Here is a 27341-nt window from a genome sequence, read left to right on the forward strand (position 1 = left end):
CTCCTTCATTCATCATTTTCTATCTTAGCAAATGATGTGTCATCCACAAAGACACAAAATAAGAAGTCATTCTTGCCTCTTCCCTCTTCTCATCATTGCCCTTTATATTCAAACGACCGCCAGGTTCTGTAGTTCTACTTCCAAAATCTCTCTGAAATCTATCCACTCATTCCCATTGCCAAGGTCATCTTAAGTTCACCAACGTTTCTCCCCTGAATTTCTGCAACTATTTCCTAACGGCCTTGCTTTCTCCAGTTTTGTCCTTTGGCAACACAGCTTTGCAAATCTTTGGACGCCATTGAACAAGTGGTTTGGAACACAGGCTCTGAAGTTAAACCTGGCTTTGAATCATAGTTCCAATATTTCCTAACATCTGACTCTGGGCAAGTCTCTTAAACTCTGTGATCTCAATAAAATAACGCATGGAGCTCCATTAGCACAGTGTAATTAGTAAACGCGCAGAAAATGCCAGCTGTAATGAGTACCTTTTCAGCCTTGCTCTTGCTAGTCTTCCCTTTGAACTCGACGCTCCAGCTATAGTGAACTTTCTTCAGTTTCTCGAATACACCATACTTCTTTTAAAGCCCGAGACCTCATACGTGCTGCTCTCGCTATTGGTCCCGCTGGCCTAAACTTTGTCTGGAAAACATCTGCTTATCTTTCAGCTTTCAGGTGTCCATAACTTTGGAGGCATGGCTTGGGGGATTGTGGGGCCTTTGCGTTTACAGAGAAAACAGAACTCCTCTGGGGCAGACACAGCCTTAGGCTAAGCGTATTTACTGCCTGCGGAGTGGAGCACAGGCTGAATTTTCACCCATGCTAACCCCTCAGTTGTGCAGTGAGCACCTTATAAGACTCTTCGGGGAGGCTTTTCCTGAACACTCAGACCTGTATGTAGGTCCACAGGTTATAGTCTTTTACATCTGGCATCTTGGAGGCTTCTTCTTGGAAGATTCATTGCACTTTATTGTAGTTACACATATAAATGTCTGGTTCCAGAGCCCAAGCTCTTAACCATTGTCATTTGCTTCCCCTTATCCTGTGAGACCCCCATCTCCTCTAATAGCCATTCTAGAAGAAGGTATTGGACCCCTATGGGAGGAGCACCTCAGCAGATACTCAACATTCATGGAATTGCCCTCAGTAATGTCTGAACATCCACAGCCATCCTAGTTTTGTGATTTCAGTCCTGCTTTTGGATGTTTTTGGCTTCATGCCTTGGACCTTGGTCACATACTCAGTCACTCATTTAGAAAGTACATGTGTTAAGGCCTGAAAGTATAAGGAACAGACACATGCACATTCCCTGCCCCCAGGCGGCAGGCACACTGCCGTAGATGGTTACAATTTAGCTCAACACTGAAAAGTGAAAAAAAATATATTGTAATCTTGTTTTCAATGACTTAAATTCAACTTTGCTTCACAGCACTTAGCACAATATCTGAAATAGTAACTGCTGAATAAACCTTTGCTGAATGAATGCATAAAAAAGAAAGTACTTTAGAAGGAGACAAAAAGTAGCATTTATTGAACTACTCATGATGTCAGGCCTTTTAAACATCCAATATATTTTAAACTTCATAACTGTAAAGAGGGCAATATCAATCCAGTTGGGGGAATTTCTCCAAATAGCTTACTCAAGTGAGAAATTCTGGCACTTGAATTAAGAATGCCTCAAGAACTCAGAATTTTAAGGAGTCCTGTGTAGTGTACTAAATTAGGAGAAGGAACATTATAGCTGCCTAGGGAAGTCACTTAGATCTGTTAAATTTTTCCTGTGAAAGATTAACTACTTGGAGAAGTTTATTAACTTAATTAGACTATTCAAGAGAAAATTCATGGCAAGAAGTAATAGATGAAGTAGAGATTTCGGGTCAATTTGCAGTAGTTACCGCCAACTACCTAGTTTCCAAACCACTCTTTTTAGTCCAATTACTGGAGTCTAATTTGCTTTCAAAGCTGAGAATCATTCTAGATTCTCCCTCTCCCTTTCCTCCAATATTTAGTCACTTTGTCCTGTTCATTCTACCCTCTCTCTCCATTCCGCTTTCCCCTTTCCATTCCTGTTGCCACTGCATCATACCCCACCCCACCCCCACCCCCAGTTTCTTGTTGTAAAAGCTTTCTTTTCTTTCTACCTCACTCCTTCCATCTCCTAGATATGGACAAACAGCAGTTCCAAATGCGATCTAGCACAGTGGATTAGTAATTGGAATTCAAAGTTGTTACTTCAGCCTGCAATAGTCAGAATATAAAAGTTCTTGAATAATCACTTACACTTCAGTTTTAGTATCTGTGGTAGACTCGTTTCCCTCATACCTGTACTCCTTTTATGCCACAGTAAAATAGTTTTTGGCTAGACAAGTGGCTGTTGAAAATAAAAAGACTATTTTCCTCAATTTCCTCTATAATTGTGTAATGTGACTAAGTTTTGGCCAATAGGATATAAGTTGAAGTGCCCTGTGGCAGCTTCCAGGAAACTTTGCTTAAGAGAGAATTGATATTTGTCTTTTGTCTGTTCATCTCCGCTTCCTCTATTCTGCTGCATGGAGGTGAACGTGACAGCTGGAGCCCATCCTGAACCATGAGCCATATCCTAGGGAATAATGGTTCTGTGAGCTAAGGATTTCATGGAGCAGAACCTCAATATCATACTGTTTCTGAACCTTCACGTTATGTGAAAAAAAAAAAAAGCTTTTGGCTTGTCTATGCCACCGTTATTATATTTTTTCTTACTGCAGCTATATTATGTATACGTATCTATCAAAGAGTCACAAATAAACTCATTTGTTCTCCTACTATCGTTTATTTTATTTAAATTGTATATAATCATGTTTGCTCTCCTGCAAAAATAATATTGCAAACACAAATTAAGGCTTTGTTTGTTCTTTATCTCAATGGCAGTTACATTTGGAAGAAGAAATGACCCATGGACCAGCTGGTTTTATGTTTAGAAGGTCCTTGAAATCATGAGTGTTTCAGTACTCATGATTGATCATTAAGTTTCTCATCCAAGAAACGTGGGATAGAAGGTCAGGATAGACTGGTCTGTGGTTCCATAGGCTCATGACTTTGTAAATTCATACAGTTATTCATTCAAAAAATCATTTATTGAGCTCCTCTATGCGCTAAACACCAGGGAGTGCGAAGTAGTTGGGAAAGAAAGTCGCGTTTGTTGCTTTCAAGTGACTTCTAGTTTAAAAGGAGACAGATATTATTATTACATCTTATAAGCATAGTGGTGCAAATGCTAGAAAGGGGCATGAACTATGTGTGGAGGAAGCACAGAGGAAAGAGTGATGTTCTTTCTCGTGGCTGGCAAGAGAGAGAATTAATTCTATTGGGAACTGGAAGCTTCTTGTGGCTGGCAAGAGAGAGAATTAATTCTAGTGGGAACTGGAAGCTTCTTGTGGGTAGAGCCTGGCTCTTCATCGTCGTAGCCTGGCACAAAGCACAGTGCCCAGAACTTAGTAGATACAAATATTTGCTGAATGACTAGATGAGTTAATGAATGAATGAAGTATGACCAGGAAAAACCAAAGGCTGGTTGGTGAATTCTAGGACAGAACAGGGAAGGGGTCACCCCTCAAAACCAAAGACTCCTGAGGGGAGGTGCTTCATCATGATCCCAGTTGCGTCCCCAGCATTGAATAAGGAACCTGGTACCAAATGGATGCTCAAAGAATATCTGTTGGATTTGCATTTGTCTAAGAGGTTGGTTGGCTCATGTAAGTTCCAGAGTCAAGACAAATCAACAGAGGATAGCAAGGCAAGGTTAGCGGTCAAAACTGCAACATTTCAATTTTTATCAAAAACCACCCTGGGCTTTAACATTTCTGGGAATTGTGTAATTCTAGAGCAGAATGATTTTACTCACATTTCAACTAGAGAACACCAAGGCATAGACCTTTGGAACATAAGATCACTCAGTAAATGGCAAGATCAAAAGCTACAATTTCTCAATTGTAGACTGCAGAAATAAAAATTCTAGGTTGCCTAAAAAAAAAAAAGTGGTTACGAAATGAAAATTGATTTCCAATAGAGATCATTTATCTTCATAGGGTGAGTATACTGATTTGTCTCTGGTTGATTGTACTATAATCTTTGCCTTTCTTTGTCACATTGATCATATAGAATACAAACAGTAAGGTGTGAGCTGCTTTTGCAGAAAGGCGAAATGTGGGTATTTTAACGAGGGTGGACGGGGAAAACCCTGAGAAAGTTCAACTGACCATCACAGAACCCATGTACCTGGCTCTGGTTACAGCTTTCTTTACCTCTTGCAGAGCACACATCCACAGTGTGGGTTTTTATTAGCACCTGGCGCACATCTGCCAAAGAATTAGGGGCATTTTATTTGTCAATGTGACCATCCCCAGTTCGGCGTCAGTCTTCATTGCTTCTGTATGAAAGCAAGGGACATCTTGTTTTAAAATGAGGGCTCTCTTTCAGCACCGGGGGAACACAAACTACCGGTCACACTCGGCTGCCTCCCTCCAGCCCTGCTTGCCGACCGCCTGCCAGCTGCTCAGGTTCTTACCCTCCAGCTCCCTGACAACAGGTGTGACTTTTGGAGAGTCCATGCCTCATTTAGCCCTGGTAATGGCTTAATCGAGTTGGAAAAATGCAAGGACAGGAGTGTGATAAAAACCAGCTGAGCTGGGTTCCTGTTAGTCATTGGAAAAAGCGATCAGGGAAGGGAGAACAGATGAAAGAAGGTGGGGAGGAGCAGCCTGGGGCATTGAGCAGTGTGGAGAAAGAGCCAAGATAAAGCAAATAAAGAGGATAAACAGGAGAGGAACCGAACATTCCTGAATGTTGTACTATGAGATGACAGGGCCTGGTCTATCCCATTTGTAGCTTGGGACGTGGAGGGGGTCCCTAAATGTTAAACGAAGGAAGGCATGTGTGAAGTGCGACAACACAATAAACTCTTAGGAGTTTATAAAGCTGTCTCAAGAAGAAAGAAAAAGACGAAAAAGGAAAAAAAAATAGAATGGGAGTCAAAGTGGGTGAAAATTCAAGGTTAAAATAACCAGAAATGCACATTCTCTGCTCCAGATTCTTGTGAGTTGGCTTTGGGCTTCGACGTGGCCAATGCCCATGTTCCGTGATGAAACGCAGTGAGTTCCTGGGGACACAAGCCACAAGTTAAGACATCTCTTGTCCTTAAACATTTCCCTTGAATAAGCTCTGCTGATGGATGTGTAGACACTTATAGGCTTAATAAATCGGTTCATGTGAAGAGCAGGCATGCAAGTCATGTTGTCATGAAGAAAATTGCCAGAACTTCGAGTTCTACAGGAAAGAAAATATTTCTGTGGAATAAGGTCCTGGTATTGCCTTTTAAAATCACCAAGGAGCCCTGACTACTGGGGTGGTGTATTTTCAGTCTGATGTTCCAAGATGTGCCACTACAAACCGTTCTGAAGGTAAAATAAGTTGGGGAATTGACGTGCACTCTGTGTCGCAAGCGCACAATTGCCTCCCAAAGGCTCTGAGAAGTCCTGCAGTAAAGAGAACTATTTAATTGTAACCTACTCATTTCCAAATTTGTTTTGGCATGGAACACTTCCACACACACACCCCCACCCCCACCAAGGACACTTGTTACAATGCTATGAAATGCAGGCTTGAAAAGTGGTGACCTAGTGGAAAGCATAAAATCCTTCTCCTGAGCCTCTCTTGCATTTTTGAATGGGGAGATATGTCTGCCCCTCACTGGGCATAGCACTTTTTATAGGCCCAGGTATGACATTCCGAAGGGTACTACCGGAAAGAAGGAAGAACTGAGGCGGAGTAGGTGGATGCTGATGCATACACCAGCCGTTCTTTGGTCTTGGACAGATAGTCCCACTGTCTTCTCTGGATGTTTCTCCTGCACGCAACAAGCTTACACACCAAGCCTTTCTCCCTCCCATTTGTAGGAGCAACTCTAGCCTTGCATAGTGTCTCCCCTACAAGGACCATCGGAACATGCAGAGGTGTGCTGATAAACCACCTCTCTGAAGCCAAAACAAATAAATAAAACCAAAGTGAAAAATCGTAGTGTTTGCCAAGTTCTCTCATGATGACAGACTTCAAGCTGCCAACGGTTTAACAACCAACTTGCCAAAATCCTAGATATTTAACCATTGGCTCTTGTGCACCTGTAGTAGCCTGCTCCAGCATGCCACTGGGATGTATCTCTAAGCAAACGGTAATACTGGTCTTCCTTGGAAAAACTGGCCCAAATTATCTCATAGGCATAGGAATCTTCTATCTTTTGTTTTCCTCTCTGCTCTGACTGCTAGGAAACTGCAGCCAGATTTGTGGCCCAGCTCTAGCTAACGTAAAAACCAAAAGGGTGCGTTTTTATGTTTTAATATTACTCATAGTATTAATTTTTCTTCCTGCTCTTATTTCACCTCCATTTCCTCACCATATTATGTCTTTCATTTTTATAAATAATGATAGGCTATAAACACAAAAACAAACAAATAGATAAATCTGGAGTTTTGCTGAGGACAATAAGAAGGATCCCCAGGTTAAACTTCCTGTGTAATTAGGAGAAAGGGGTCTGAGAAAGTCATTCCTGCCTAATTAACTGAGTGGGTAGATTTACACAGACTGTTTTGGGACACCAGGTCATCAATCTAAAACTACAGAATTTTAGGGGTAGATGGGACCTGGGAAGTTTATCTGGTTCACACTGCAACCTTCTGACACATCGATATTTGCATCATGATGGCCAAGTTTATCATATATAGGAGCTGGAATTCAGCACTCACTGAAAAAACTGAATGAGGTTTAGCGATGCAAAGGAAGTAATTTTCTTTCTTTCTTTCTTTTTCTGATTTGTCAGTGTACCCTAGTATGTCATTTTAGGTCTCCAGAAGACCAGCTGCTTTCAATCACAGCATAAAATCTATTACGGAAATTCTTGTAGTTTTAGTTGGATGTCACATGCACAAAAGTGGATAAATCATAATCCTTAGTTGCTGACATCCTCATCATTGGCCCATGCCTGCTCCACTTTTCTTTCTATTTGTATATCTTTCCTATTTTTCTATCAGAGTTTGGTCCTTTTCTTCTCAAATTTTAAGAGTTCTTTATATATTACAGATATTAGTATTTTATCTGTGATGTATGCTGCAAGTGTTTTCATCTAATTTGGCAGTTCTTTGACTATTTTACTATGCAATTTCATTTATTTATTTATCTATCTATTTATTTGAATTTTGGGTAAATCAGAGCCTTTATTTCATGCACCAATTCAGTATCAGGTTTCTTTTTAAAATTTTTATTCTTCAATTAGAGTTGATATTCAATATTATTTTATATTAGGTTCAGGTGTACAGCATAGTGGTTAGACATTTATATAATTTACAAAGCAATCCCCCCAATTAGTCTCGTACCCACCTGGCTCTATACATAGTTAATATAATATTATTGATTATTTTTCCTATGCTGTACTTGACATCCCTATGACTATCTTGTAACTACCAGTATGTACTTCTTAATCCCTTCACCCTTTTCACCCAACCCCCTGACTCCCCTCCCATCTGGCAGTCACCAGTTTGTTCTCCGTAATCTATAAATTTGTTTCCATTTTGTTTGTTTGTTTGTTTATTTTGGTCTTTAGATTCCACATATGAGTGAAATCATTGAAGTTATTTTTAATAATGAATAAGCACCTGGGCATCTACCATGCAAAACAAAAAGCACCAGTGGTACCCCTCTTGCATCCTGTTCTCCTCCTCCCCTACCCAAAACCATTATCCTAAACCACATGTTCATCATTTATTTGCTGTTCTCCCCATCCCACCACCCTAACTTGAACAAAATTTTTAATCATAATAAAGACTAAGAGGATAAACATTAAAATGTTAAGAGTGATTATATTTCAGTGATGGAATAATAGGTTTCATCTTGTTTTTTCTGTTTGTTTTGAAATTTAAGTCAGAAAAGGTGTTATTATAAAATATTATTAAAAGAATGGTTGTAGCAATAGATATAAACATTAAACATGAGGGAAAAACCTGCAGAAAAAGATTTTACTGTCTAGTCATACTATATATATTTTGAAATATAGTTTGAAAAATATATTTTCTTTGGATACTTCTTACTTCTTTTATCTTCCATCCTTCCCTGCCCCCCCTTATTTTCACCTCATTTTTTTTTTAGTCTCTCTTCTACCTCCCTCTTAAAATAAACTTTGACTTTAAGTATGACATCAAACGCACACCAATCATAAGTGAATTTTTACAATGTAAACAGGTCCATATAGCCAATATCTGGATTAAAAAAAAAAAACCAGAACCGGAATGTCAGAGACCCCACTCAAGCCTCCTCTCAGTCATTTTCCTTTCCCAAGGTAGCCAGCAGCCTCACCTCTGCCATCACAAAACATCAATTCGCCATGTTTTTGAACTTTATATAAATGGAATTATGTAATATATACTCTTTTGTGTCTGGCTTTTTTTTTTTTTGTGCCATGTTCTGTTTGCAAGATTCATCTACATTGCTATGTAAACTTTTTTTTTCTCACTGTTGTATAGTATTTTTATATGAGTGTATCATACATTATCTATCTATTCCACTGTTAATAAATAAATAGTTTGGGGTTTCAATGACTAGTGCTGTTGTGAACATTTTCGAACATGTCTTTTGGTGAATATATGTTGAGTTTATACCTAGAAGTGGAATTTCTGGGTCATAGAATTTGTGTATGTTTAGCTTCAGCAGATACTGTCAACAAGTTTTTCAAATGGTTGATTGTAAACAATTTGTCTTCCGGCGAGCAGTATACGGGAATTTCCACTGATTCGTATTCTCACCCACCCTTGGTATTGTCAATCTTTTTCATTGTAGTGAACTCTTGCTTTCCTTTTATGTGGTTATATTCTATCTATGTGTATTCCTAAAAAGTATTAAACATTTTTTTGTCATTGTAACTTTATTAAAGGGTATTGTACTGTATGTTATTTTCTGAGACTAACTTTTTGCACTTAATATTATAATTAATAGGATTCATCTACATTGTTGTATGTTACTATAATAGTTCATCGTTTTGACTGCTGCATAATAATCCACTGTGTGAATATACTGCAACTTATTCATTCACATTCCCATTGATGAACAGCTGAGCTGTTTCAATAATATGGAAATGATTTCCTTCAAATTTGCTCCAAGACTGCAGGAAGCATGAAAGTGCTCTATGAAATTTTAAAGGCACTTAAAATGGGTAACTGCTGTTAGCTTCTTGCAAATTTCCAAGGCCCAAAATGACACACCCTCAGTGTTTCACCATCCTGTTTTACAGAAGATTTTTCCTCATAGTTAACTGAAATTACATATATTTTTAAAAAACGCGAGGCCATTTCCTGTTGCTTGGTTTACCACTGCAATGAAAGACCAGAGGCAGAAAACATGCAATCAAGGTAGAATACAGTCACCTTTATTTTTCCCAGGCTTAACAACTCAAATTTCTTTCAAAACTTTCTGCTTAGGGTTGTTTCATATTTTTTTCTAGAGATATATGTTAATTTCCCATGAAATTTTTCTAGTTTCTTCATATTATTTTTTAGAGCATACTAACAAAAATCAGTACCCTGTTGGAGACTGACCTGAGGTTGAGAGACATTGTGTTCCACCCCTCACCTGTCAGATACATCACACTGTGGTTGTTCAAGCTGAATTTTATTTCATTTCTAAAGAACTATGGCCCCCTGTTAAATTCATTTTAAATTTTGTTTCCATTTTTTAAGGATCACGTCTCCCTGTCAGGAGATATTTATTGATTTATGAATGAACTGGCCTCTGCAACATTGTACATGTTGGAGAATTGTGAACCATTGTTTAAAAACTAAATATGCAGTTGCTCCTGTGGGAAGGCTCTCCCTCGCTGGAGGAAGACTGTCTCAAAAAAATAAAGGTTCCTCAGATAAAGTTCATGTATGTTTCTGTAAGTCTGACTTTGAAGCTGGATTATCCAACACCCCTCACACATGGTGAAAACCCAACCAATTGATTTCCCGTGATGCGGTAACCCTCAGGAAGAAATGTAATGCCATTGTATGAAGAGTTTTGTATCTGTCAGGCACTGGGCTGAGCGTAGGGCAGTTGGACTCAAAGTGAGGTTTCTGGTCCAGCAGCAACAGCAGCATCTCCTGAGAACTTGTCAGAATGCAAATTCTTGGGTCCTATCCTGACTTACTGAATTAGATATTCTTGGGGTAGGTTACAGTAACCTGGATAGTAATGTACCTTTAAGTTTGAGAACCTCTGCTGGACTACCTGAACTACTCTTTTATCTGCACTGGCTCAGGTGCTCTGAAAAACCTGTTTCCTAAGAATGATTTCAAAATGAACCCTTTTCTCCTAACACTATAACTTTGATTTTTAACCTAGCATAACCTAGCAAAGCAAAAAATGCATTGGCACAGATACACCACAGTTCCTGTCAATGTCAATTCATTCTTCAGTTTCCCTGAAATCTTTTTCTTGCAATAAGTGCTAACATGTTATGATACCAGTATTTCAGGAACTACAGTTCAGAAAGCATTGCTCTACAGCCAGGGTAACTTTCTGAATCTGTAATTGGCATGCATGGTCTGTGAACTAGAGAAAATGGTCAAGAACCGTAGATCGGCCACTTCTCAGCATCTCTCCCAGCCAAATGGAGGGGGTTTACCTATCTAGCTATCATTCTCCTCTACCTTTCCTTGGAAGAATCTTGAGACCTCTACTTTTAAACTTAAATCTTTCATTATTAAATTCATTTTCCAAGCTTGCAAAATGGATACATATTCCTCACAACCAGTGCATTTGCCTAGACAGGAAGGTCCAGCACCGTGTTTACATGTGGCCATTAGAAGTCATCTTCACAAACCTCTTCTGTTCAGCATCCCCTGGCCTCTTCTGCTCTCTCTGGAAGTACTTCTAGGGATTCAGAAAGGCCTCTTCTTCAGGAGCTGCAATCGTCCTGAATATTCTACCACACGTGGCTATCCAGTGCGTTTTCAGTGTCTCCGCCGGTCAGGGGAAGAAGAGGCCACCAGAGGCTTTATGAAGAGCTCTTTCCACCTGGATTCTCCTATTCCTCTTTTGAAATAAAATCCTATTCTTCTTTTTTTTTTTTTTTTTTTTGCTTTCCTTTCTTTTCTCTCCCTCTTTTTCTTTCTTCTACCTTCTTCCGGAAATTTCCAAACTGATTTTTAAGTCATCTCCCAATCTCTGATGAAAAATAAGCTCTTCTCATTATGGGAAAGGTTATCATTCCTGTTCTCTTTCAGCTGTGCCCATGCATTGATTACATTAGACCAAGGGTTACTTGGCAAACTACAGCCCACCTGTAGGCCAAATCTGGTCCACCTGTTTTTTTTGTAAATCAAGTTTATTGACATACAGGCATGCCTATTCACTTGCATATTACCTGTGGTTGCTTTGAGGCTCTAGAAAGTTTGTTAACCCCTGCATTAGACTGAACACACAGAAAACTCTTCTTTTGCCATGACTGTACAGACAGCTTTGGAAACAGTTATGTGCCCAATGTGGGCAACGGCTTCTGTGAGTTAAAAGGAGCTGACTCTACTAGTTTTCTCCAAGAGGGGAATGAGTCCGACGGTCTATTTTAGAGGAACAGGTCATTTTTTCCCCTTAGTCTCCATCTGACTCAGGAGTCATCAGGGGTCATATTTGTTGATGGTTTGCCCACATGAACAGAACAGAGTGGGTTGTATGGTGGGAGCACTCCCTCCCCCAGTGAAAAAACTTTAGCTAAAGATGGGAAGTCCAAGCTGAGAAGCTGAATCACCAGTGGCAATAATTTTTGCCCTCTTTGATATTGCCAAATGAGTCAGTTCTGTGGGAGCTGGTTATCTTCTTGTGAAGATAGCTTTTAAGGGAAGGTATGATTGGTGTGGTTTGGTTGGGAAACAGAAATACCACCACCTCCAAAGTAGCTCATGTATGGTCTGGGCAGGGTGTGGGCCTGAGAGGAGAAAGCCCGGTGCTTTACGTGAGGGAAGAAACATTTGCTCTGGAGACAGTTTTAAATCTGCTCCCTCATCATTGGATGGGAGCAAATTCCATTGTGAAGTCATCCTTCTACACTTCCCTTCTGCATCCTCGTCTCCTCCATTTCATGGCTCCAATGCCAACACCTGAAGCTTGGAGCTTGAGATTAGAGGAGAGTATCAGAAGAGGAAGGGGTTGATGTCAGTGACCTCCAGCCAAGGACCACAAGGACAGGCCGGGAGCTAGGGTGAGGAAAGAGGCACCTAAGATATAAAATATATGGCACTGCTTCTTACGGCTGGTCCTGCACTTTCATGGCCATAGCCCAGCCTGCTTGAGAAACACTACTGTGGTTGAACAAGTTAGGTTTGTTTCTCATTACAGATTAGATCCGTGAGGTGTTTTAAAGAAAATGTAAGAAAGAACTTACAGAGCTGGGGCTCGTGTGAGATGATCGGGGGAGGGTCTAAGGGAAGAGGGCTTTGCATGCTATCAGGAAGCAGGGATAGATCTAGGATTGGGTATTTTAGTAAATCTTTCCTGGAAGGAAGAGTGAAGCTGTAATTGATAAAGAACTAGTAGTCATCCACCTGAGCCAGGATAGGGGAATATTCTGTCATTTTTGTGGTTTAGAGAATGTTAACATTTTTTTTGTCTGTTCAGACGTGATTGTGGAGTGATCTTGTTTTTGTCTTTCTCCATTGCAGTCACAAAGTGGTCTTGTTTGATGGTGATGTTCTATGTAACTGCTTGTGTTCAACAGGAGAACACCAGGCCCCTGATTTTGTATCACCCAGCTCCCAAATACCAGGGCCCAATTTTCTCTTTCTCACTGCTGATTTCACTTTCCTCGAAGTCACAAAATCACAGGATAGTGGAGCCAGGAAGGAGTTTAGAAACCATCTAGTTCAAACCTCTCATGTTTAAATTAAAGAAATGGAAGATCAGAGATCTTACCTGCCTTGCCAACATCATACAGCCAATTAAGGTCATTGCTGGTACTGGGACACATGTTTGTTAACACTGAGAGCCCTTCATACACTGGCCATACCTCCACAGGAGCCTCATGGGTAGTATAGGAAAGCTTGCACTACTCTCCCTCTTTCTGCTTTACAGCCTGCCCATCTCCTCAGTTCCTCCAGCCGGCCGGGTTCTTTATTGTCTCAGGCCCTTCCCATGTCTATTTGGAATACTCCTTCATCCCTCCGAACTGTACCTCTTGCTTAATTCATTCCTACTCCTACTTCAGGGATTGGCTCAAATCCCACCACTCCTCAAAGAAGCCCCTCCTGACCCTCCAGGTGCTCTATGTGTCTTCCTAGCATTTCCCTGCCAGTGTCCCTCTGAGTCTCCCTGCAGTCAGAGATCTGGTCTACCCGGTTCACCGCTGCATGCTCAGGACACAACAGACGCTCAATAATGAATGGATGCTTTACCCCAAGCCCAGTGGAGGCTTCACCACTAGAATTCTTTTTATAGTACAATCAAAAAGAATTTTGAAATCTTTATTAGGTGCCTCTATATAAACATAGACTCTGGTTGCAAGTTAAGAATACAATAGGCTAAAGGAAAAATGCTGAGGTGTTACAAGTAGGTGAAGGATGAATTTGATGATCCCATTCCAATGCTGTCCTTCCTGTGATCACTATCTGGACATGCGGGTGTGCCTGAAAGGCCAGTGTGCAGCCAGGAACCCTTCACACCCCTGAACCAGAGAGAGGTCCTGGAGTCTGAAGCTGCTATTGCATCATTGTTTAAAATGTTAGAAGAGAATGTAGACTGCTTGGCACGAAAAATGCTGTAAAGATGAGATAGTCCAAACAGTGTATATATATTTTTGAGGGGGAGGCATATGGATCTCTCTGAGATGCTGACGAAAACTGTGCCTGCTCTTCCCCCCAAAATGCACACCTGCACATAATTCTATTTGTTCCAAGTGATTCGTGTACCCGAAAAACAAGGGAGTGCAGAGGTAGAGCGAGAATGGAAGCCACGTTTCCTCATTTCTCAACTAGTATTCTTTTCCTTACACCAAAATGTTTATTCCATCACGAGGCAACAGGACATAACAGTTGAAGGCACAGGCTCTGGATGAACCTGGAGTTCAAATCTCTGCTTTGACAGCTTCTAGTTGGTGACTTGGGGCAGGTTGTTCAATTTCGGTGCCTCCGTTTCCTCATCTGTATCACAGGAATAACAAAGTAGGGGTGCTGTAAGGATTATATTAAAATAATCCTTGTAAGACCTTAGCACAGAGCTTGGCACATAGTAAATGCTCAATAAACGTTAGTTCATAATATGATGAGGATAGTGATCCCCACCCCTCGAATTAAGCAGAACAATCACTTTGCTATCCCCCTCTGGTCCGGGAATGAGCCTGGTTTAGCTCACCCACTGCATGACTACCTTCAAACAGCAATTGTTTGATGGTGAGCCTGAGCAGAAAGCCAAGCAAGCCACCCTACAGCTAGAGACAAGGTACCCTTAGGAAACGCAGTCAGCATGCTACCACAGGGTGGATGAGATTAGTTGTGAGACAAACTTCTACGATGGGATCTGGGATCGTGATCAGGACACTTTCTGACGTCTCTAAGGTCACCGCTGACCAGATGATGACACCCAGATAGCTGCTAAAGACCTGAATTGATGGCAAGCAGAATGAGAAAGGAAGGTCTGCTATAGCTTCAGTAGGGGCAGATGGGTTTCAAATTTCAAACGTGTAAACCGCTGATCTTTTTTACGCATCGATCTGATAGGTCAATGCAACAACCTGGAAGCGCGTTTGTGAAACAGCCAAGAGAAAGCTCTTTAGCTGAAGAAAGCTGGTGGAGGAGACAGAGGACTGGAAAGGGTCAGGAGACCATGGGCCTAGCTTCGGCCCTGCCACTCCCCTTGGGACAGGCTGCTGCCCTTCTCTGGGCCATCCATATAATAGCCAAGTTGGGCAGTACAGGCTGGTGGGTCCCGCGAAGTCCCTTCTACGCAGGCGGAGCCTCATAGAGGGCTGGGCTTAGAAGTGGCCACTCTTTCTATCTGTTTCCTCCCCTCCTCTTGTTTAGGTGAGAGGGTCTCTCTCCTCCCTTTCACTCCACCGCCCACCCCCTGGGGGCTCAGCGACTGTCCCAGGGGACAGCGCAGGGAGAGGATGGGGGGAGCAGTCTCCTTTCTCCGCCGTCAGCAGACCCCGCCTGCCGCTCCTCGCAGCCCTCCGCCCTTCAGCCCGCGCGTCCCCGCGCCCGCATCTGCGCAGGGTCGGCGGTGCTGGAGCAGAAAGATCGCAGGTCGATTTTCAGCCCCAGCTCGGCGGTGGCGTCAGCACGGAAGAGAGGTTGCTTTCGCTTGTAATGCGTGAAGCTAAAAGAGAGGCCGTCTCTGGCCTTGGCGCGGCGACGCGGCCTTTGAACTTCCCTTGCCCACGAGGGCAACTCCTCGGAACGGCCGCTCCTGTGCGCCTCGCTGGGCTTGGAGGATCCCATCCCAATGTCTTGGGCTCCCCCAGGGGTTATTAATAATTTGAGACCAGAGACACACTCTGAACAAAATGATACACGATTATAATTCACTAATGCCCGGGCCAGAAGGCATCTCGGAAAACGTTTAGTTTAAATTTCCCATTTACGAACCAGTAAACTGAGGCTCAAAAGGTCACAAGGCCAGACTAGCAGTGCCAGGAGTAGGATGTTACTGTTCATTCTCTCCCTTTACAGAGCTTACTTAGGTAAGGAATGGAAGACTTCTGATTTTTAATTTTTAGTGTGCAAACTTTTGCAAAAAAAAAAAAAAAAGGGTAAACCACAAAGGAAAGATCCATCTCTCTGGAACATTAAAATATTATGTCCAAACGACACTGAATTTAAATTTGGAAAGGATATTAGAGGTCTGCTAGCTCACTCCTTCATTTCAGTTTCAGACTGCTTAGTGGCAGGCAGAGAAGAGTATAGACTCCCAGGGGCCCTGCTCACTGCCACAGCTGTTATTAAGTAAACAAAGAACCTCGCCTTAATAGAAATGCAAATAAACTCTATTCGTTTATTCCAGTAGGAAAGAGGGAAATTTTGCTTCTAGTATGTGTTCTGATTTTGAGGGTGGGGTGGAGGTGGAAGGGAAGAGTATAGAGGCTGGTGAAAGTGTTGAGCAGATTTAAAAATGTGTATTTTAAATGTAAGACTTTACAATAAAATACACACTTAGAGTATCTTCATGGTATTGTGAGATTATTAAATTTTAACAATAATTTCAGAAAAACAAGGAGTTTTTCCTATCTTGTAGGCCGCACACGGGCAAGGCTGTATAAATCAGCTGTGGTAACCCTGAGTCTGAGAATTAGATCATTTACAATAAAATGCTAAATACGTGACTAAGAGTTCCAGAAAGGATAAATCAGCGGGTATCTGAGGGATGTATCTGAGAGGAGCGGGGGCGTTGGGGGAATGAAAGGTGTGGGCAGGTGAGGGGGAGGGAGGGGAGCATACCTGGTGGGGAGCAATCGAGTAGGTGAAGCACAGGAGGGGGTGGCACAGTGCTGGTGCTTAGTTTTCCCTCTCAACTTGGTAGCTGTGAGCACAAATGCAGTTCAGTTCTTGCTAGGAAGTAACCTTACCTCACAGGGTTGTTGTTCTAACATGTAAAACTGGCACATTGGTCCCCAATAGCAGCCGGCTCCTGTCCTGCTCTATTGGGCCCCTTCCTCTCTTCTAAGTGACCATTCCTTCAGCCCCTCGTGTTTTCAGGGTCTTGAGTCCAGCTACAGACAGATGGGTCTATGTAAATAGAATACAAGAAGTGTGATCTAGATTTGAGGAGCCAGATTCCTTCCGTTTCTCCTGGCAATGCTATTTCTAACAGCAAATGATGGGACTCCACATCCAACAAGTGAGGATTGGCATGTAAAGATGCTACAGTCTCATAATAGATAGTGCAGTCCTTAAAAACATGTAATAAAACTACATTAAGATGGAACAATACTCATGTTGTTAAATAAATTTAAAAACATTTATGGAACAGCATGTACAGTGAAACCAATTTGTTTTAAAAATATGAATAGACATAGGAAGAAAAGATGCAGCATTATTAACATCCCTGTGATCTAGACAGGGAAGAGATCACTAGTTAGTCCCATGATGCTGAAAACAAACCATAGCAGCAACAACAAAACTACCTGGGATTCAGGGGATTAAGTGACTTGCCCAATATTACACAACTGGTAACTGGCAAAGCCTCAGCGGGAACCAGATTTCACGTTCCTGAATCAGTGTTCTTCCACTGACCGTTCTGAGCCTCTCCTTCCCCAGACTGCTGGTGTCCCTCATAAGTATATACATTTCAGAAAGGACTTGTTACTTTGAAGTAGCCATACTGACATGGCCACAGTCCCTTAGATGTCCTTAGAAAAACAGTTTCTTCTTCTTTCTTTAAGAAATGATGGAGGAATGTGCTCAACGTTCTCCCTGCTTCCTGAATCTCTCACGAGCAAGTGGTGCGGGCACTTTATGCATACACCCTGGATACTGAGGCTATCAGAGCTGGTGGGGACTTTGGGGATTTCTTAACAAATGAGAAAACCAAGCGTCAAGACAAAGTGAATTGTCCCAGCTGGGAATGAACCCTCCCAAGGGCCTCCTCTGGTGCCCATTATCTCTGGGTAACATTTAGCATTGGCTGGGGATTGAGATTGGAACAAGAGCAGGAAGGAGTGGTTAAATGCAAACAAGTTCCAAAGGAGGCATCTTACTGCTCTTTGTGACTGAACCGTCCTTTGTCTTGTCTGTCTTGGGATCAAGTGTCTCTTCTCTTTCTCTGTCTCTTTTATAAAAACATTTTTATTGGGGTATAATTTACATATAATAAAGTTCACAAATTATAAAATCACAATTCGATGGATTTTTATAAATGTATAACATCCACTTAATCACCACCTAGATCAAGATAGAACATTCTTAGTACCCCAGAAGGTTCCTTCACGCCCCCGCCCAGTCAATTATGCCCCAACTCCTAGTCTGATGTCTATCACTTTAGATTAGATTTCTTTAACTCTTTATGTAACTCACAGCATGAATATGTGTGTTGTCCGTACAGGTTAATGTGCCTTGATGTAGCCGTTACTCACACCCCAGCTGCCACACATCACGGTTGGCAAAACATGTGTATACACATAAGTGCATGCAGATAGACCAGCATGGCAGCAGTGAGTTAAAGCTTGTCACAGAATTTTGAATATTTATCTTATGTGCAAAATGCTGTTGGGATGGCAGAGAAATAGAGAGTGGGATCAGGAAGGCAAATATGTCTCTGCCAAGGCTACCAAAAGGTCTCATGCTCTGGGTCAAACCATGACTGCAAGGCAGGTGCTCCTCTTATCTAAGTCACAAAGAGCTATAGAGCATTGGGATCACACTGTTTGCTCTTCTACAAATAAATCTCCAGTATCTGAATCATCCACCAAATGTTTCATCAAACCAGTGTCATAGGTAGAACTTCTCCATCTACTAACTTTAAACTGGTAGTTCTGCTACTTGACCTCCGTTTTGAACTAGTTCTTATTTCTGGCTCCAGGAAGGCAACACTTATGGAGACCTAGCTCAACAGATTCCTCGTTCACTCTGGGCTGCTGTGACTTTGGTCACTTTAATCTTAGTAAACCGTGATCGCAGTTACGTTGGTGCCAGGTTTGGGCCTCTGATCCTTCATCTGGGCTGGATCTCCTTAATGCCAACAACTTGATCTTGTGGAGCTTGAACAATTGGAGCCCCTTCCTTGGGGACTCAGGAGATGAAACATAGATTCTATGTTTCTATAGGTAGATTATACCAGGCTGTCAAACTCTGCAAATGAATAATGGCATCACTGCTTTAAGAGTCATTTGAATGTCAAATGAGGCCCATTGGATTTATCCACAAAATGTATCTGTCCACCTCATATCTGCCTACTCCTCCTTGATTCAATGACATACCTCTAGTCCAAGCCATCATCTTCTATTGCCTAAATGACAGGCTCCTAGCTGGTCTTCCCACTTTCACTCTTGCTCTGAAATGATCCATCCCCCACTACCACCAAATTTGTCACATAGCAGTTAGAGCAATCTTTTAAACACCAATGACATTATTCTAGCTGTTATGCAAAGGATAGAAAAAACATCCCAAATCTTTAGTATGACCTATAAATGATCTGCCTCTTCAGCCCCATTTGGTACAACCCCCCTCCCCCCCCCCCGCTCATTATTTTTAGCCACCCTTGTCCCCTACCTGTTTCTGGAACACACCAAGCTCTTTAACCTGGTTGTTACCTCCACCTGGAATGCTCTTCCACTGGCTCTTGTCCAGGCTGCCTCCTTCTTATCCTCAGGTCTGATCTTAAATGTCATCTCCATAAGTAGGTCTTTCCTGACTACCTTAACAAAAGTTTGCCCTTGCCCCAGTTATTTGACATCCTTTTTACTTTTTCTTCCAGCAGTAATCCATAATCACATACTCTATGACATGTAATTTTAATTTGCAAATGCAAACGTGACTGCTCTTCTGTTTACTTATTTATTATTAGCATTCTAGCTTCAAATCTAGATTTTGATCCCTTGAAGGCAGGGACTTGTCTGTCTTATTCACAGTGGGATCCTCAGTTCTTAGCGAAGTGTCTGGACTTTAATAGAGGCTCAATAAATATTTGCTGAATGAATGAATAGATTATTCACACCTCCCTTCTCCTACATCCTACGTCCAGTTTTCATGTTGAAATCCTATAGATTTTGCTTCGTAAATAACTCTTGATTCTTTCCACTTCTTTCCAGCTCCACCACCACCCTAGGTCAAGCTACTATCACCTTCATGTGGTCTATTGTGACGCCCTCTTAGTCTCCTTACATTCACTCCCCACCAATTCACTTTTCTCCTTGAACTGGGAGTGGTTTTTGAATAAAGCTGGTCATTTCATGTCCTTGTTTAAATCACTTCAATGGCTTCCCTCTGATGTGAGGGTCAGGACCACGATTCTTATTACGATTTGCAAGGCACAGCCTTGCTTAGTGCCCTTCAGCCCCCAATCTCATTTTCTCCTCCACAATCCATCGCTCTTACTCCATTTAAGCCCTACCCTTCCGGCCTCAAGGCCTTTGCTTCTGTCGTTCCTTCCAGCAGGAATCTGCTGCTCCTCACACTTTGCTATGTTAGTCCTGTTTTTCTCTCAGCTCACATGTCACTTACTTAAGGCAACTTTCCCTGAATCCTTGCTTCTACTCCTCATCCATCCACACCAGGTTGGGTCCACTCAACTACTTGACCTCATAGAATTACTGCACTTAAAACAAGTTATAATCAAATATTCATTCAGTAATTATTCACTGATGGTCTTCTTCATTAGGCAGTAAGCTTCATGGGGATAATGGCTATGTCTATCTGTTTCACTGTTGTATCTCATGGATGCAACAATGTCTTATACATAGAAAACAGTCACTGAACATATGTCGAATGAATGATTGTAAATAAAAATGCAGATATTCCAAAGAGTGAAATTATATCTATAAATTATGTATAAGTAGCAGTAGCTCATTACTGATGATGTGCTCTTTCATGTGTCAAAAGTCACCGATGGCATATGCACTGACATTTTTCTAACTTAGAGTCTATAAATTCCAATCTTGTATTAATAATGATGCCGAAAATAATAGCTAAGATATTGAGCACTTTTTATGTGCCAGTTTGTACTAGAGCCTGAAATTTAGTCCTCCCAACTGTACTCGGATGGTTCAGTTATTACTCCCATTCTTAAAGATAACTATAGTTCTAAATCTTCCTTCCCTTTTTTATGTATTATGGGAACTCCTAAGAAATCTTCTAGATTTTAGACTCCCTTGTTCTGTGAAAGATGAGTTGATGAGTTTCGAATGTCAAAAGAACTTCCAGGTAAATAGTACGTCGATCGAATCTTTTTAAAATTCCAAAAGAGGCGCTTCAGACTGAAATCATTTACCCTGCCCCACTGTCCACCCCAACCCCAGGCTGTTGAAAGCTAGAAATGCCAGTGGCGGTGATTCAAACTGTGTCCCACCAGACTTCTCTAATTTCCCTTGTCCACACTTGGGTATTGAAAAAATCAGGTAAAATGACTACAAAGTCACAGGCAAGGTAGCAGTGAAGGGATAAATCTGTAGCCTGAGGAGAGTAGAAGGGAAGAGAATAGTCCTATCTGCTTTTTCTTTGATGATGTGGCCATCTATGGAGCGACTGTGTCTGCAGGAGGCGTGGCCATCGAGAAACAAGATTAATTTAAAAAACATACTTAAAAAATAAATAGTGCCTTACATTTGTATAAGGCTTGACATTTTGCAAAATTGCTTTCATGTCCATAACCTAATTTGATTCTCATATAACAGTTCATGAAAAGTGGACATTTTTAACATCTCAATAAAGATGAGCAAACAAAGGCTCCACAGGGATAAGGCCCTGACCAAGGCCCGGAGGCCTCAAGGGGCACATCTCTAGGACAGCTCCGGAAGTCATGGTTTCCAAGGCTCTCCATCTCCCTGTACACATCCTTCAGAAAGCCCCTTGGAGGGCAGTCCTTTTTGGTGCTCAGATCACTTCTGACGTGGTACATCTCTTGGAGCCAATTTCTGAGCTGTCCAAGAAAACCAATTACATCTGACTTGGTGCCAAAATCTTGTTACTCAGCTTAATCATTACCTTATTCACTAGACTTAGCTGGCTCCTGGCAACTTTTACCTATTTCTAAAAATCAAATCCTTCCTTAAAGGTGGAAACTTTTGCCAAAAACTGATGATATCCAAAAGAATGGGATATATAGAGAAATACCTGGAATGATGTTCACCAAAAATTAATGATGGACTTTAAGGTGTCTAAAAAAAGCTTTTCATTTTTGTTCTTTTCTACATCATTTGAAACCTCTATTAAAAAGCCATGTTTCTTTTTAATGAGAAAAAATAGAGATTTCTTAAATTAAAAAAAAAGATTAGAAGCAAATATGCCTATTAATAGTAGTTAATTCTGAGTTGTAAGATATAGATGGTTGTCATTTGTGTGTGTGCATGTGTTTTCCTTCACTCCAATAATTTTCCAATGATTATTTGAGCAACAGAAACATCATTGCATAAATGCAAAGCTTTTCAAGGGGCTTAACTCAGAAAAAGACCACTCATTTGGCTGTGCACACGCCAGTGTGTTGGTTTAAAATACGTCAACTAAATAAATCCAGTAAGTTATTTTATGCCTCATTTATAGTACAACGGTCCAGCTGTATCCTTGATTCACTTCTGGAGGCAGAGGACTATAATCATAGCCTGACCTAGCTTTTTCATATGTGTGAGCAAAGACTCTTTATTCATTTCTCATTCAAGGTTGTGGTGCAACCATGTTTAGAATGATAACAAAGACAAGGATAAACTCCCTTTCTCTTTTCTTCTACCCTTTCCCTTAGTGGTCCAGAAAACTCTGCTTTATGTCCTTTCAGTGGCACAGATTAGTTTCTTGGTGATGCATTCCACACTCCTGAAGTTAATAAATGACTTTGATGAAAAGCAAGTCATTTATTGTGGACTTTTGTATGACCTTTAGTCCAGTCAGTAAAAAAAGATTGTGCTGCGGGCACTTTCAAACAAAGTGCCCTGTTGCCACATGTCCAGTTAGAGCACATGGTCTTTTCTTGGTCACTTTCATTCCAAAGACTCTTTTGCAGCCAAGAGTAATTTTATTTGACCAAATTCTAGCAACTAGAGTCTGGACTGTAAAGCACCGGTATTGTCCAAACACAAAATGAATGACCACTGAGTTTACCTGAATGGCAGTATACCTTTCCCTACACACTTTTCTGTTTTGGGCTAGAGGGGGTCAGATGTGTTCAGCCTGTGGCCTGAGATGATATTAATGTTCCCAGCCCACAGCCCCCTTCCCACTCAGCCCCACTATCCTCACAGGGTTTATGAACATTCTTAATTAAGAGAATAGTAATGCTGTGTCTCTACCTTCTTGTCTGAGCCATACAAATGAGAGATTGGAGAACTAGGCTCTCTTCCAGCTCTAAAACTGCTTGCCAAACCTCCCTTTAAGATACTATAAAGCTACTGCGGCATAGTTTTAAAGAAGTTCTGAAGAAAGCATTTATTTTTAGAAGACGGCACGAATCAAAGACTTTAATGAATAAAATGGATTTTCTCCATTAAAGAATCTTCAAATGGATATTATAGGTAGAAAAAAAAGAGAGCAGAGTTATAACGTAGAATCAACACATATAAAAAGAGCACATGACAGAATCTGGCACAGAGATCAGAGGGACAAAGGGATAAGGAAATTGTATACAACAATAACAAAAACGCAGACACTTCCAAAAGTCACCTTGGAGTTTTCAGGAAGGGATGACATTGCATCAAGTGTTGTGGAGGTAAATATGGGCAGACGTTGCACTGATATAGGTCCAGGATAACTGGAAGATCCTGGTTAGGAGGAATGACCATATGGAGCAATAAGAAATATATCTTCAAGTGGAAGGCTTGCCCCTCCCATTGAAATAGTCAGGAGCCAGCTTGCACAAGTCATCCTAGATTATCTTGACCTCTCTTTGCTGTGGTTGTCAAAATGGCAGATGAAAAGAACAGTGTTAATTTAAGTAATTCAGATAGGTGTTTTGACACCGACTTAGAAATCGTACCCAAATAACATGAAAAAAAAAAAAAAGATAGAAAGGTCTCTAGTACCTATAGGTTATATATGAGCCATAAGGTCAGGTGACTGCTAAAGCAGTGAGTTGTTAACAAGGACCAGGGGGACTAAGAGCCCTATCGTACACAGCTGTAGCCTAGTCTTCAGATGTGTTATGATGCCCAAGCACATGTATATCTCAGTCTTGGAGAAGGAGACCCAGACAAGGTAGCATATGTCCAGAAAAGACAAACAGTGCAATGAAAGCTTGAAAATGAAGCCATGAGGAGGAAAGAATTGTGGGAATTAACCCTGAGAATTTGCCTGGAGAAAAGAACACCTAGTTGAGGCATGGTTGAGGTGTTCGGGATGCTGAATGAGGTCTTAAATTTTTTTTTCTAGGTGGGGATAGAGAATAGGACTGGGCAGATAGGCAGAAATTCCAGGAAGACAGATCTTGGTATGATATAAGAAAAAATTTTCTAACCATCAGAACTGTACAAAAATGCCCTAGGTTTCCAACACAGCATGAGAAAAATTTCCTATTGCACCAATTAGGATTATGTAACAATGGAAATACATGTCTCCCAAAGTGAGAGTGTAAAAGTGTTCAGAAAGAGGATGGATGATCAGGTGTGAGGGGAAGCGAAAGAGCATTTGACCCTGAGTGAGTATGGACATGAGATCTGCATGTCTCTCTAGAAGAATTTACAATCCTAAGAACTACCTTAAATTTATATTGTACTTTTCTTTCTTGAAACTTAAAGTGCTTTTACCTCTAGTCTCATAAGAGTCAGTGTATCACAGAACAAATAAGCAATTTGCTTAAAAATTGTAGCTATTTTGGGATTAAAATCCTTCTTAGGAATGTAATTCTCATTGGTTTCTATACACTTATACATAGGAAGGTACTTGAGTTTACCTAGAGGTAAGATAATATAAAAATCTGAGGCAAAATTTTCAGATTTTATAGAATAAATATGGGGATACCGATTTATATGTTTTAATATGTCAATTAATTGAATAGAGCAGTTCTAATGACAAATACATAAAATAAAGTAAATGAATGCAGTTACCCTGGTTGACCTTTGGCAAGCCATTCCTGCTGTCTGGGTCCAGCTGGACCACTGATGATCTCTACCATTCCTTTCAGTCTGATAGGTTGTAAATGAACTATCAAAGCCAGTGGCAGCTATAGGACATGATGTCCCAGACACCCAGCTAGCCCTTGACAGGGAGGTGGCTGGCAGCAGGTATGAAAGGGGAATGCATAACTTATGCCCTTCTTATTTTTTATTAGCTGCTTATTCACACTCCCCTTTTCTTTTCTACTTTAAGAATAAATCCAGTTTATCTGCTTAGTAGGAAACTTGCATTAATTCTCTTATTTCCTGGGGTTTGGGTTTCTGGTTTATCCAGTACTTACTGTCTTTCTTGGCAGAGGCCCATCTCTATGTGGAACAGATCTTCACAAGGAACTATTGCTTAAATGGTCCTGTCATTTCCCCTCCCCAAAGCTACATAGGTCTCACTGTCATTCTTTCCCTCTATGTTCCTTGTGGGACGTGAACTGAATAATCAGCCCCACCTGATGTATTTGCTTATTTGTTGTCTCCCTTCATACTTTCTCATGAATTCCTTCCATTGTTCTGTCCTGAATATCCTGTTTTCTTCTGTGTTTTCCTCTCCTACCATTCTCCCATATTTAGAGGTGGCCATCTGTCACTCTCCAGGGGTGGTACTCAGGGAAGCTGCTGTCATTTTTTGCTATCTACCTTCTTCCTTCTCACTTAATGACCAAACGCCAAAAGCCTTCCCTTCAACATCAGAAACAAGACAAGGATGCCCCATCATCACTTCTGTAACAGTTTCCCAAAGGTTTTGGCCAGTTTCGTAACATAACAAAAAGATACCAAGAGTGTAGGGTTTAAAAAATAAAAATAAACTTATCATTAATTAATTATAGAAAACATGATAATCTTAGACTCTATGTACAAATAATTAGAATTAATAAAAGAATTTAGCAAAGTCACCAGATGTATAGTATATAAAAGTCAACTGCATTTCTATTCATCATCAATAAGATAATATATATGCTTGGTAAATAGGTACAATTTGTAGTAGAACAAATTTTCTCAAGAATAGAATGAACTAAAGATGTGCAAGAATTTTAAAGAGGAAATTTCAAACATTGTCAAAAAACATTAAATAATCTCAAATAAATGGAAAGCTCTACTGTGTTCATGAACAAGAAGACTCAATATTGTTAGGAGGTCAGTCCTTCTCAAATTGATCTATACATTCATTACGATTCCAGTAAAAATCTCAACTGATGTGTGTGTGTGTGTGTCTTGCATGCACACAACTTGACAAATTGATTGTAAAATTTATATGGATGAGCAAAGGAGTGAAACTAGTCAATATTCCTGAAGAAGAAGAACATGGAAAGGAAGCTTACCCTTCCAAGTGACAAAACAAGATTATGCTGGACTAAGTGAGACAGTGATAATGGCAGGGAAGACAAACAGTACAGAATATAGAGCCCAGAAACAGACTCGTGTAAAAAGTCTGTACACGGAAACTTGATAATTGACCGACTATATTGTGTATTTGTGAGAGAAAGGGTAGACTATTCAGTAACACTATTTGGAAAACCGGTGAACCATATGGGAAAAGAATTTGGACCTGTAATCAGATCATACACAATAATCATTTGCAAGTGGCTTGAAAATTTAAATGTGATAGGTAAAATTTTAAAAAATTCAGAAGAAAATATAGAATCTTTATAACCTTAAGTATGGAAAGATTTCTTAAACAAGTACATTAAACCAGAAAAAATAAAAGATGATAAATTCAACTATATTAAACTAAGAACTATTGTTCACAAAAAAGATCCTATGGAGTGAAAAGACAAGCTCCAAACTGGAAGGGGATAAGTTCAGCAATGTAACTGAAAAGGGATTAGTATCCAGAAAATATGACACTCCTCCTGAAAGAAAAACAGAAACTTCCATCTAAAAACAATGGGCAAAAGACATCAACAGGAATTTCATAGAGAAAAAGAATATGAATAGACAAGGAAAGAAAAACATATACATTGGTAATCAAATTAAACTACAACAATCTGGCAGTAACTCAACTGTTGGCAAAAATGTGGATAGATGAGAACTTTCATACACTGAGGGTGGAAGTTTAAATTGGTAAAATCCCTTTGGAAATCCATTTCACATGGTCTAGTAAACATGAAATTGCACACACTAAGCCCAGCAGTTTTACCCCTGGGTAGAATGCCTTAGGACTCTTGCACATGTGTCAAGGAGTCATGCACAAAAATGTTTGAAATAAAATTTTTTTATAACAACAGGAAGATGCAAATGCCAATTCCTGATCTACAGGAAAACATATAAACAAATTTTGGTACACTCATACAATGAAATTCCATACAGCAGTGGAAATGAATGAACCACAGCTATAGTCATTAACTTGGATTACTCTCACAAACCCAATATTTTTAAAAATACACATTGCAGAAGAATGCAAAGAGTATGGCTGCAATTGTACAAAATTAAAAACAATATAAATTAAACATTTATATGTGGGGGGAAATCTCATATAAACAATGTGACTTTTGTATATATTGACACAATTCACTTATTTACTGATTGTATTTGGACTAATGTGCATTATGGTAACCCAAGCTGT

The 27341-nt window shown here is 40.5% G+C and overlaps 1 protein-coding gene across 2 annotated transcripts in view; it reads right to left on the reverse strand.

The window, feature by feature from the left end:
- Window positions 1–27341, reverse strand: part of CASR (calcium sensing receptor) — a 67086-nt gene that overhangs the window by 27029 nt on the left and 12716 nt on the right. Inside the window, exon 2 of one of the 2 annotated variants that reach the window (XM_016120059.2) lies at window positions 3878–3996. The exons of the other annotated variant lie outside the window; for it this stretch is intronic. The gene's annotated coding sequence lies outside the window, so the exon portion shown is untranslated. The remainder of the gene's footprint in view (window positions 1–3877; window positions 3997–27341) is intronic. 2 annotated transcript variants of the gene reach the window in all.

This window comes from Rousettus aegyptiacus, unplaced genomic scaffold (assembly GCF_014176215.1).
Source record: "Rousettus aegyptiacus isolate mRouAeg1 unplaced genomic scaffold, mRouAeg1.p scaffold_m13_p_4, whole genome shotgun sequence".
Lineage (NCBI taxonomy): Eukaryota > Metazoa > Chordata > Mammalia > Chiroptera > Pteropodidae > Rousettus > Rousettus aegyptiacus.